The 12,234-nt window shown below is 44.8% G+C and overlaps 5 non-coding genes across 5 annotated transcripts; all 5 read right to left on the bottom strand.

Annotated features, from left to right (window-relative positions):
- Positions 1-324: 324 nt before the first annotated feature.
- Positions 325-431, bottom strand: LOC138195732 (U6 spliceosomal RNA). The gene has a single exon (XR_011178050.1). It is a non-coding gene; the product is annotated as a U6 spliceosomal RNA (small nuclear RNA).
- A 2,748-nt stretch (positions 432-3,179) lies between these two features.
- On the bottom strand, positions 3,180-3,286 carry LOC138195726 (U6 spliceosomal RNA). The gene has a single exon (XR_011178044.1). It is a non-coding gene; the product is annotated as a U6 spliceosomal RNA (small nuclear RNA).
- A 2,722-nt stretch (positions 3,287-6,008) lies between these two features.
- On the bottom strand, positions 6,009-6,115 carry LOC138195721 (U6 spliceosomal RNA). The gene has a single exon (XR_011178039.1). It is a non-coding gene; the product is annotated as a U6 spliceosomal RNA (small nuclear RNA).
- A 2,718-nt stretch (positions 6,116-8,833) lies between these two features.
- Positions 8,834-8,940, bottom strand: LOC138195720 (U6 spliceosomal RNA). Its single transcript, XR_011178038.1, has one exon. It is a non-coding gene; the product is annotated as a U6 spliceosomal RNA (small nuclear RNA).
- A 2,715-nt stretch (positions 8,941-11,655) lies between these two features.
- On the bottom strand, positions 11,656-11,762 carry LOC138195729 (U6 spliceosomal RNA). The gene has a single exon (XR_011178047.1). It is a non-coding gene; the product is annotated as a U6 spliceosomal RNA (small nuclear RNA).
- Positions 11,763-12,234: the final 472 nt, after the last annotated feature.

Here is a 12,234-nt window from a genome sequence, read left to right as displayed (position 1 = left end):
ACAACACTGCGGTTATAAATTGTAGAAAAATAAAAGAGTTTAAATCGGGTTTCAGGGCAGAAATGAATAAGTAAATAAAAGTGATCTGGGTCGTTTTCCTCCTGACTTCCTTCTAGTTTTGGTGCCAAAACTATAAAATATAAAGGAAGAACGCCAAAGTAGGAAAATAAGGAACGCTTCACGAATTTGCGTGTCTTCTTGTTGTTTTTGTTGTGAAACTGAGACTCTGCTCCGCTCCGCTCTGCTGCAACGCTGCAGTGGCGCCGCGCGGCCAGCAGAGGGAGATATTGTACATCTAAAATATGACAATCTATGACAAATTATAAAAATAAGGTCCGCTTCACGAATTTGCGTGTCATCCTTGCGCAGGGGCCATGCTAATCTTCTCTGTATCGTTCCAATTTTAGTATGTGTGAAGGCCGAAGCCTCACAACATTACCCTGGGCTTCAAGGGCTCTTTATAGGTCTGGTCTGCAGAAGCCTCCACTACAGGGTCTGGGACGCCGGGAGGAAGCTGGGACATTAAACCCAGCTGGAAATGGACAGAAAGCAACAGAGGAAACGGCCCCAGGAGTCACCACGTAGGTTATGTAGGTGAAATGGACATTACGGGTTCTGTGGGACCGGATCGGGCTTTAATTCTGCTGGTCCAGGTCCAGTTTGAGTCTGTCAGAGGGGCTGAGGCACTCTGGGTAATCTAGTCAGGCTGCATGAACAAAGGCCTCAGTAGACCCTCCTCCTCGACGCTCCTCCTCTAACAGCCCTGCAGGAAGCACTCTGACATCTCTGGTCACCTGGTCTGCTGATCTGAAACTGCCTTTTTTAAAACATCCTTCAGTTGGTTTTTTTTGTCGTGTTTGGTGTCTCTGAACATTAAAATATGTCTGTGGGGTGAAATCTGTCTTCTTCTGCTTCAATTTTCTGTAAAGTGGTGAAAACAGAAAGAGAAACTCTTACTTTTGTTTACATTCTCAAACAAGTATCCGCTGCAGTTTTACCGACCTGCCGCAGGGCGTCGCTGTCTGACCGCTTGAAAGAAAAGACGGAGAGAAATCAGTTAATGTCACATAAAAGCACATAAATCACTAATATTAAAGAATATAAACCCATATTTTCGTGTTAATTTGTACACTCATGATCTTCAAAAGTATTTCTGTGATAGTCGGTACTTCTGTCACGTTCATTTAGCCGGAATCGTCCCGTTCTCTCGTTCCAAAACAGACTCCAACCAGACACCGTTAAAAACACACATCTATTGAGTAAAACATTCACAGGTGCTAAACATGAGTCCAGAAGACACGCGACCAGCTGACTACAACGGGATGATCAACTCGGAGAATAATACGAGTCAGTAGTTCACTTCTTTTCCGGGTTTGTTTTGCGGTCATGAGCCTCAATCAGACAGTAAAACTCCCCGCGGGAAGACAGACAGACAGAAGTTACTAAAAACACCTGAAATGGAGTTTAAGTGACAGAAAGTGAGACCAGAGTTGAACAGAAAGTCTCTAAATTTAGGAGGAAAATGGGTGAAAACACTGCGACCATTGTTTCCGGAACACTTGTGACGGGAAGGATGCCAATTTGTTGTTGTTGTTTGCGAGCAAGAACTGCTATACGGTAGCTTATATCACGAATAATATTGAATAATATTGAATAATATATTCTCTCTGTCAGGTGACGAAGCAGCTCGCCGGTACCGCCTCCGACAGGCCGCCTGGGTCACTAATGAATACGGGCAGGTCCTCATGAGCGTCCTCACCGGTTCCGAGGCTCCGAGGGCCTGTCCCGGTGGAGGCCGGGCTAACGAGGCGGTCCCAGGCCGCTGGGGTAACCCTCCCTCCCCCACAGAGAAAGCGAAAAAGACTCGATGGAAGGGGGGAAGGGGGCGCTGGGGTGCAGAAGGTCGCCGGTTCGATCCCGCCCTCGGACTGGACTGGTGTACTATGTATGCATATGATGAATGTAGTATAATACATATTTATATACATATATATATTTAAATATATATATATATATATATATATGCAATGTTTCCATCTTCTCTGTCCCAACTCTCCCACAGTCTTCTGGGCCAATGGGTGATGATGACGATGTCCCGCCCCCTCCAATCACCGTGCGCCGTCTTGGGCCATCAGGAAAGCGGCCGGCCAATGGAAGAGCCGGATTTGTCCCAATTTCGAGAATCAGACTTGGAACAAACCAATAGGAAGACCCGGATTTGTCCTAATTCCTCTCTGCTACGCCCCCTCGTCCTAAGGAGACTATATGAGAGAGATCGTAAGTTTACAATTTCAGATCAATCTTCTCTGTAAAATGACAAATGGAACGGGGGGAGGAGCCACAGAGAGGAGACTGGCTTGTGCATCAATCAGACCTTCTAAACAGTTAAACCTTTGGTTTTTACATTTCATTTATCTGACTCTTTTATCCAAAGCGACTTACAACAAGTTCATTGAACCATGAGGGTTCAAACCAGAACAAGAATCAAGAAAGTGAATGTAGGAGGTTAAAGTGGAGCTGCTGCATTCTGGATGAGCTGCAGAGGTCAGAGGGCACTAACAGGTAGACCTGCCAGGAGGGAGGTACAGGAGTCCAGACAGGGGGGGGGGGAGGGGGAGGATGAGTGAGAGAGCAAAGGAAGACAGGAAAAGGAAAAGGTCAGATGACTTCTCAGTCTGGATGTAGGTAGGTAGGTATGTAGTTACTTTATTAATCACCAAGGGGACATTTTTCACTACAGCAGCATCTATAGATACAGGAAAGCAATAAAATAACAGCAAAAAAAATATTAAATATAAAACTGCACAGTATATACAGTACAGTGTGTATATATATATTTATATTTAAACAAACAAGAAACACAGACAACAGTGTTATTGTGGAGTGAAGGACCATTACAGCTTTACCCACATGTGCAGTGTTTTTTTCGACTCACTGTTTTTAATTTAAAAGTGGAAAAATGCCGAGTTTTAATTCAGAGTTTCTGGCAAAAATGAACACAAAGCTGTTGATGATTCACAACACTGCGGTTATAAATTGTAGAAAAATAAAAGAGTTTAAATCGGGTTTCAGGGCAGAAATGAATAAGTAAATAAAAGTGATCTGGGTCGTTTTCCTCCTGACTTCCTTCTAGTTTTGGTGCCAAAACTATAAAATATAAAGGAAGAACGCCAAAGTAGGAAAATAAGGAATGCTTCACGAATTTGCGTGTCATCCTTGCACAAGGGCCATGCTAATCTTCTCTGTATCATTCCAATTTTAGTATGTGTGAAGGCCGAAGCCTCACAACATTACCCTGGGCTTCAAGGGCTCTTTATAGGTCTGGTCTGCAGAAGCCTCCACTACAGGGTCTGGGACGCCGGGAGGAAGCTGGGACATTAAACCCAGCTGGAAATGGACAGAAAGCAACAGAGGAAACGGCCCCAGGAGTCACCACGTAGGTTATGTAGGTGAAATGGACATTACGGGTTCTGTGGGACCGGATCGGGCTTTAATTCTGCTGGTCCAGGTCCAGTTTGAGTCTGTCAGAGGGGCTGAGGCACTCTGGGTAATCTAGTCAGGCTGCATGAACAAAGGCCTCAGTAGACCCTCCTCCTCGACGCTCCTCCTCTAACAGCCCTGCAGGAAGCACTCTGACATCTCTGGTCACCTGGTCTGCTGATCTGAAACTGCCTTTTTTAAAACATCCTTCAGTTGGTTTTTTTTGTCGTGTTTGGTGTCTCTGAACATTAAAATATGTCTGTGGGGTGAAATCTGTCTTCTTCTGCTTCAATTTTCTGTAAAGTGGTGAAAACAGAAAGAGAAACTCTTACTTTTGTTTACATTCTCAAACAAGTATCCGCTGCAGTTTTACCGACCTGCCGCAGGGCGTCGCTGTCTGACCGCTTGAAAGAAAAGACGGAGAGAAATCAGTTAATGTCACATAAAAGCACATAAATCACTAATATTAAAGAATATAAACCCATATTTTCGTGTTAATTTGTACACTCATGATCTTCAAAAGTATTTCTGTGATAGTCGGTACTTCTGTCACGTTCATTTAGCCGGAATCGTCCCGTTCTCTCGTTCCAAAACAGACTCCAACCAGACACCGTTAAAAACACACATCTATTGAGTAAAACATTCACAGGTGCTAAACATGAGTCCAGAAGACACGCGACCAGCTGACTACAACGGGATGATCAACTCGGAGAATAATACGAGTCAGTAGTTCACTTCTTTTCCGGGTTTGTTTTGCGGTCATGAGCCTCAATCAGACAGTAAAACTCCCCGCGGGAAGACAGACAGACAGAAGTTACTAAAAACACCTGAAATGGAGTTTAAGTGACAGAAAGTGAGACCAGAGTTGAACAGAAAGTCTCTAAATTTAGGAGGAAAATGGGTGAAAACACTGCGACCATTGTTTCCGGAACACTTGTGACGGGAAGGATGCCAATTTGTTGTTGTTGTTGTTGTTTGCGAGCAAGAACTGCTATACGGTAGCTTATATCACGAATAATATTGAATAATATATTCTCTCTGTCAGGTGACGAAGCAGCTCGCCGGTACCCGCCTCCGACAGGCCGCCTGGGTCACTAATGAATACGGGCAGGTCCTCATGAGCGTCCTCACCTGTTCCGAGGCTCCGAGGGCCTGTCCCGGTGGAGGCCGGGCTAACGAGGCGTTCCCAGGCCGCTGGGGTAACCCTCCCTCCCCCACAGAGAAAGCGAAAAAGACTCGATGGAAGGGGGGAAGGGGGCGCTGGGGTGCAGAAGGTCGCCGGTTCGATCCCGCCCTCGGACTGGACTGGTGTACTATGAATGCATATGATGAATGTAGTATAATACATATTTATATACATATATATATATATGCAATGTTTCCATCTTCTCTGTCCCAACTCTCCCACAGTCTTCTGGGCCAATGGGTGATGATGACGATGTCCCGCCCCCTCCAATCACCGTGCGCCGTCTTGGGCCATCAGGAAAGCGGCCGGCCAATGGAAGAGCCGGATTTGTCCCAATTTCGAGAATCAGACTTGGAACAAACCAATAGGAAGACCCGGATTTGTCCTAATTCCTCTCTGCTACGCCCCCTCGTCCTAAGGAGACTATATGAGAGAGATCGTAAGTTTACAATTTCAGATCAATCTTCTCTGTAAAATGACAAATGGAACGGGGGGAGGAGCCACAGAGAGGAGACTGGCTTGTGCATCAATCAGACCTTCTAAACAGTTAAACCTTTGGTTTTTACATTTCATTTATCTGACTCTTTTATCCAAAGCGACTTACAACAAGTTCATTGAACCATGAGGGTTCAAACCAGAACAAGAATCAAGAAAGTGAATGTAGGAGGTTAAAGTGGAGCTGCTGCATTCTGGATGAGCTGCAGAGGTCAGAGGGCACTAACAGGTAGACCTGCCAGGAGGGAGGTACAGGAGTCCAGACAGGGGGGGGGGGGAGGGGGAGGATGAGTGAGAGAGCAAAGGAAGACAGGAAAAGGAAAAGGTCAGATGACTTCTCAGTCTGGATGTAGGTAGGTAGGTATGTAGTTACTTTATTAATCACCAAGGGGACATTTTTCACTACAGCAGCATCTATAGATACAGGAAAGCAATAAAATAACAGCAAAAAAAATATTAAATATAAAACTGCACAGTATATACAGTACAGTGTGTATATATATATTTATATTTAAACAAACAAGAAACACAGACAACAGTGTTATTGTGGAGTGAAGGACCATTACAGCTTTACCCACATGTGCAGTGTTTTTTTCGACTCACTGTTTTTAATTTAAAAGTGGAAAAATGCCGAGTTTTAATTCAGAGTTTCTGGCAAAAATGAACACAAAGCTGTTGATGATTCACAACACTGCGGTTATAAATTGTAGAAAAATAAAAGAGTTTAAATCGGGTTTCAGGGCAGAAATGAATAAGTAAATAAAAGTGATCTGGGTCGTTTTCCTCCTGACTTCCTTCTAGTTTTGGTGCCAAAACTATAAAATATAAAGGAAGAACGCCAAAGTAGGAAAATAAGGAACGCTTCACGAATTTGCGTGTCATCCTTGCACAAGGGCCATGCTAATCTTCTCTGTATCATTCCAATTTTAGTATGTGTGAAGGCCGAAGCCTCACAACATTACCCTGGGCTTCAAGGGCTCTTTATAGGTCTGGTCTGCAGAAGCCTCCACTACAGGGTCTGGGACGCCGGGAGGAAGCTGGGACATTAAACCCAGCTGGAAATGGACAGAAAGCAACAGAGGAAACGGCCCCAGGAGTCACCACGTAGGTTATGTAGGTGAAATGGACATTACGGGTTCTGTGGGACCGGATCGGGCTTTAATTCTGCTTGTCCAGGTCCAGTTTGAGTCTGTCAGAGGGGCTGAGGCACTCTGGGTAATCTAGTCAGGCTGCATGAACAAAGGCCTCAGTAGACCCTCCTCCTCGACGCTCCTCCTCTAACAGCCCTGCAGGAAGCACTCTGACATCTCTGGTCACCTGGTCTGCTGATCTGAAACTGCCTTTTTTAAAACATCCTTCAGTTGGTTTTTTTTGTCGTGTTTGGTGTCTCTGAACATTAAAATATGTCTGTGGGGTGAAATCTGTCTTCTTCTGCTTCAATTTTCTGTAAAGTGGTGAAAACAGAAAGAGAAACTCTTACTTTTGTTTACATTCTCAAACAAGTATCCGCTGCAGTTTTACCGACCTGCCGCAGGGCGTCGCTGTCTGACCGCTTGAAAGAAAAGACGGAGAGAAATCAGTTAATGTCACATAAAAGCACATAAATCACTAATATTAAAGAATATAAACCCATATTTTCGTGTTAATTTGTACACTCATGATCTTCAAAAGTATTTCTGTGATAGTCGGTACTTCTGTCACGTTCATTTAGCCGGAATCGTCCCGTTCTCTCGTTCCAAAACAGACTCCAACCAGACACCGTTAAAAACACACATCTATTGAGTAAAACATTCACAGGTGCTAAACATGAGTCCAGAAGACACGCGACCAGCTGACTACAACGGGATGATCAACTCGGAGAATAATACGAGTCAGTAGTTCACTTCTTTTCCGGGTTTGTTTTGCGGTCATGAGCCTCAATCAGACAGTAAAACTCCCCGCGGGAAGACAGACAGACAGAAGTTACTAAAAACACCTGAAATGGAGTTTAAGTGACAGAAAGTGAGACCAGAGTTGAACAGAAAGTCTCTAAATTTAGGAGGAAAATGGGTGAAAACACTGCGACCATTGTTTCCGGAACACTTGTGACGGGAAGGATGCCAATTTGTTGTTGTTGTTTGCGAGCAAGAACTGCTATACGGTAGCTTATATCACGAATAATATTGAATAATATTGAATAATATATTCTCTCTGTCAGGTGACGAAGCAGCTCGCCGGTACCCCCGCCTCCGACAGGCCGCCTGGGTCACTAATGAATACGGGCAGGTCCTCATGAGCGTCCTCACCGGTTCCGAGGCTCCGAGGGCCTGTCCCGGTGGAGGCCGGGCTAACGAGGCGGTCCCAGGCCGCTGGGGTAACCCTCCCTCCCCCACAGAGAAAGCGAAAAAGACTCGATGGAAGGGGGGAAGGGGGCGCTGGGGTGCAGAAGGTCGCCGGTTCGATCCCGCCGTCGGACTGGACTGGTGTACTATGTATGCATATGATGAATGTAGTATAATACATATATATATATATATATGCAATGTTTCCATCTTCTCTATCCCAACTCTCCCACAGTCTTCTGGGCCAATGGGTGATGATGACGATGTCCCGCCCCCTCCAATCACCGTGCGCCGTCTTGGGCCATCAGGAAAGCGGCCGGCCAATGGAAGAGCCGGATTTGTCCCAATTTCGAGAATCAGACTTGGAACAAACCAATAGGAAGACCCGGATTTGTCCTAATTCCTCTCTGCTACGCCCCCTCGTCCTAAGGAGACTATATGAGAGAGATCGTAAGTTTACAATTTCAGATCAATCTTCTCTGTAAAATGACAAATGGAACGGGGGGAGGAGCCACAGAGAGGAGACTGGCTTGTGCATCAATCAGACCTTCTAAACAGTTAAACCTTTGGTTTTTACATTTCATTTATCTGACTCTTTTATCCAAAGCGACTTACAACAAGTTCATTGAACCATGAGGGTTCAAACCAGAACAAGAATCAAGAAAGTGAATGTAGGAGGTTAAAGTGGAGCTGCTGCATTCTGGATGAGCTGCAGAGGTCAGAGGGCACTAACAGGTAGACCTGCCAGGAGGGAGGTACAGGAGTCCAGACAGGGGGGGGGGAGGGGGAGGATGAGTGAGAGAGCAAAGGAAGACAGGAAAAGGAAAAGGTCAGATGACTTCTCAGTCTGGATGTAGGTAGGTAGGTATGTAGTTACTTTATTAATCACCAAGGGGACATTTTTCACTACAGCAGCATCTATAGATACAGGAAAGCAATAAAATAACAGCAAAAAAAATATTAAATATAAAACTGCACAGTATATACAGTACAGTGTGTATATATATATTTATATTTAAACAAACAAGAAACACAGACAACAGTGTTATTGTGGAGTGAAGGACCATTACAGCTTTACCCACATGTGCAGTGTTTTTTTCGACTCACTGTTTTTAATTTAAAAGTGGAAAAATGCCGAGTTTTAATTCAGAGTTTCTGGCAAAAATGAACACAAAGCTGTTGATGATTCACAACACTGCGGTTATAAATTGTAGAAAAATAAAAGAGTTTAAATCGGGTTTCAGGGCAGAAATGAATAAGTAAATAAAAGTGATCTGGGTCGTTTTCCTCCTGACTTCCTTCTAGTTTTGGTGCCAAAACTATAAAATATAAAGGAAGAACGCCAAAGTAGGAAAATAAGGAACGCTTCACGAATTTGCGTGTCATCCTTGCACAAGGGCCATGCTAATCTTCTCTGTATCATTCCAATTTTAGTATGTGTGAAGGCCGAAGCCTCACAACATTACCCTGGGCTTCAAGGGCTCTTTATAGGTCTGGTCTGCAGAAGCCTCCACTACAGGGTCTGGGACGCCGGGAGGAAGCTGGGACATTAAACCCAGCTGGAAATGGACAGAAAGCAACAGAGGAAACGGCCCCAGGAGTCACCACGTAGGTTATGTAGGTGAAATGGACATTACGGGTTCTGTGGGACCGGATCGGGCTTTAATTCTGCTGGTCCAGGTCCAGTTTGAGTCTGTCAGAGGGGCTGAGGCACTCTGGGTAATCTAGTCAGGCTGCATGAACAAAGGCCTCAGTAGACCCTCCTCCTCGACGCTCCTCCTCTAACAGCCCTGCAGGAAGCACTCTGACATCTCTGGTCACCTGGTCTGCTGATCTGAAACTGCCTTTTTTAAAACATCCTTCAGTTGGTTTTTTTTGTCGTGTTTGGTGTCTCTGAACATTAAAATATGTCTGTGGGGTGAAATCTGTCTTCTTCTGCTTCAATTTTCTGTAAAGTGGTGAAAACAGAAAGAGAAACTCTTACTTTTGTTTACATTCTCAAACAAGTATCCGCTGCAGTTTTACCGACCTGCCGCAGGGCGTCGCTGTCTGACCGCTTGAAAGAAAAGACGGAGAGAAATCAGTTAATGTCACATAAAAGCACATAAATCACTAATATTAAAGAATATAAACCCATATTTTCGTGTTAATTTGTACACTCATGATCTTCAAAAGTATTTCTGTGATAGTCGGTACTTCTGTCACGTTCATTTAGCCGGAATCGTCCCGTTCTCTCGTTCCAAAACAGACTCCAACCAGACACCGTTAAAAACACACATCTATTGAGTAAAACATTCACAGGTGCTAAACATGAGTCCAGAAGACACGCGACCAGCTGACTACAACGGGATGATCAACTCGGAGAATAATACGAGTCAGTAGTTCACTTCTTTTCCGGGTTTGTTTTGCGGTCATGAGCCTCAATCAGACAGTAAAACTCCCCGCGGGAAGACAGACAGACAGAAGTTACTAAAAACACCTGAAATGGAGTTTAAGTGACAGAAAGTGAGACCAGAGTTGAACAGAAAGTCTCTAAATTTAGGAGGAAAATGGGTGAAAACACTGCGACCATTGTTTCCGGAACACTTGTGACGGGAAGGATGCCAATTTGTTGTTGTTGTTTGCGAGCAAGAACTGCTATACGGTAGCTTATATCACGAATAATATTGAATAATATTGAATAATATATTCTCTCTGTCAGGTGACGAAGCAGCTCGCCGGTACCGCCTCCGACAGGCCGCCTGGGTCACTAATGAATACGGGCAGGTCCTCATGAGCGTCCTCACCGGTTCCGAGGCTCCGAGGGCCTGTCCCGGTGGAGGCCGGGCTAACGAGGCGGTCCCAGGCCGCTGGGGTAACCCTCCCTCCCCCACAGAGAAAGCGAAAAAGACTCGATGGAAGGGGGGAAGGGGGCGCTGGGGTGCAGAAGGTCGCCGGTTCGATCCCGCCGTCGGACTGGACTGGTGTACTATGTATGCATATGATGAATGTAGTATAATACATATATATATATATATATGCAATGTTTCCATCTTCTCTATCCCAACTCTCCCACAGTCTTCTGGGCCAATGGGTGATGATGACGATGTCCCGCCCCCTCCAATCACCGTGCGCCGTCTTGGGCCATCAGGAAAGCGGCCGGCCAATGGAAGAGCCGGATTTGTCCCAATTTCGAGAATCAGACTTGGAACAAACCAATAGGAAGACCCGGATTTGTCCTAATTCCTCTCTGCTACGCCCCCTCGTCCTAAGGAGACTATATGAGAGAGATCGTAAGTTTACAATTTCAGATCAATCTTCTCTGTAAAATGACAAATGGAACGGGGGGAGGAGCCACAGAGAGGAGACTGGCTTGTGCATCAATCAGACCTTCTAAACAGTTAAACCTTTGGTTTTTACATTTCATTTATCTGACTCTTTTATCCAAAGCGACTTACAACAAGTTCATTGAACCATGAGGGTTCAAACCAGAACAAGAATCAAGAAAGTGAATGTAGGAGGTTAAAGTGGAGCTGCTGCATTCTGGATGAGCTGCAGAGGTCAGAGGGCACTAACAGGTAGACCTGCCAGGAGGGAGGTACAGGAGTCCAGACAGGGGGGGGGGAGGGGGAGGATGAGTGAGAGAGCAAAGGAAGACAGGAAAAGGAAAAGGTCAGATGACTTCTCAGTCTGGATGTAGGTAGGTAGGTATGTAGTTACTTTATTAATCACCAAGGGGACATTTTTCACTACAGCAGCATCTATAGATACAGGAAAGCAATAAAATAACAGCAAAAAAAATATTAAATATAAAACTGCACAGTATATACAGTACAGTGTGTATATATATATTTATATTTAAACAAACAAGAAACACAGACAACAGTGTTATTGTGGAGTGAAGGACCATTACAGCTTTACCCACATGTGCAGTGTTTTTTTCGACTCACTGTTTTTAATTTAAAAGTGGAAAAATGCCGAGTTTTAATTCAGAGTTTCTGGCAAAAATGAACACAAAGCTGTTGATGATTCACAACACTGCGGTTATAAATTGTAGAAAAATAAAAGAGTTTAAATCGGGTTTCAGGGCAGAAATGAATAAGTAAATAAAAGTGATCTGGGTCGTTTTCCTCCTGACTTCCTTCTAGTTTTGGTGCCAAAACTATAAAATATAAAGGAAGAACGCCAAAGTAGGAAAATAAGGAACGCTTCACGAATTTGCGTGTCATCCTTGCACAAGGGCCATGCTAATCTTCTCTGTATCATTCCAATTTTAGTATGTGTGAAGGCCAAAGCCTCACAACATTACACTGGGCTTCAAGGGCTCTTTATAGGTCTGGTCTGCAGAAGCCTCCACTACAGGGTCTGGGACGCCGGGAGGAAGCTGGGACATTAAACCCAGCTGGAAATGGACAGAAAGCAACAGAGGAAACGGCCCCAGGAGTCACCACGTAGGTTATGTAGGTGAAATGGACATTACGGGTTCTGTGGGACCGGATCGGGCTTTAATTCTGCTGGTCCAGGTCCAGTTTGAGTCTGTCAGAGGGGCTGAGGCACTCTGGGTAATCTAGTCAGGCTGCATGAACAAAGGCCTCAGTAGACCCTCCTCCTCGACGCTCCTCCTCTAACAGCCCTGCAGGAAGCACTCTGACATCTCTGGTCACCTGGTCTGCTGATCTGAAACTGCCTTTTTTAAAACATCCTTCAGTTGGTTTTTTTTGTCGTGTTTGGTGTCTCTGAACATTAAAATATGTCTGTGGGGTGAAATCTGTT

This window comes from Embiotoca jacksoni, unplaced genomic scaffold (assembly GCF_022577435.1).
Source record: "Embiotoca jacksoni isolate LCO1_2020_lvr unplaced genomic scaffold, fEmbJac1.0.p SCAF_122, whole genome shotgun sequence".
In the NCBI taxonomy this organism is placed as follows: domain Eukaryota; kingdom Metazoa; phylum Chordata; class Actinopteri; family Embiotocidae; genus Embiotoca; species Embiotoca jacksoni.
Note: the sequence above shows the minus strand (reverse complement) of the source record. Positions and strands in the feature narration are given on the sequence as shown.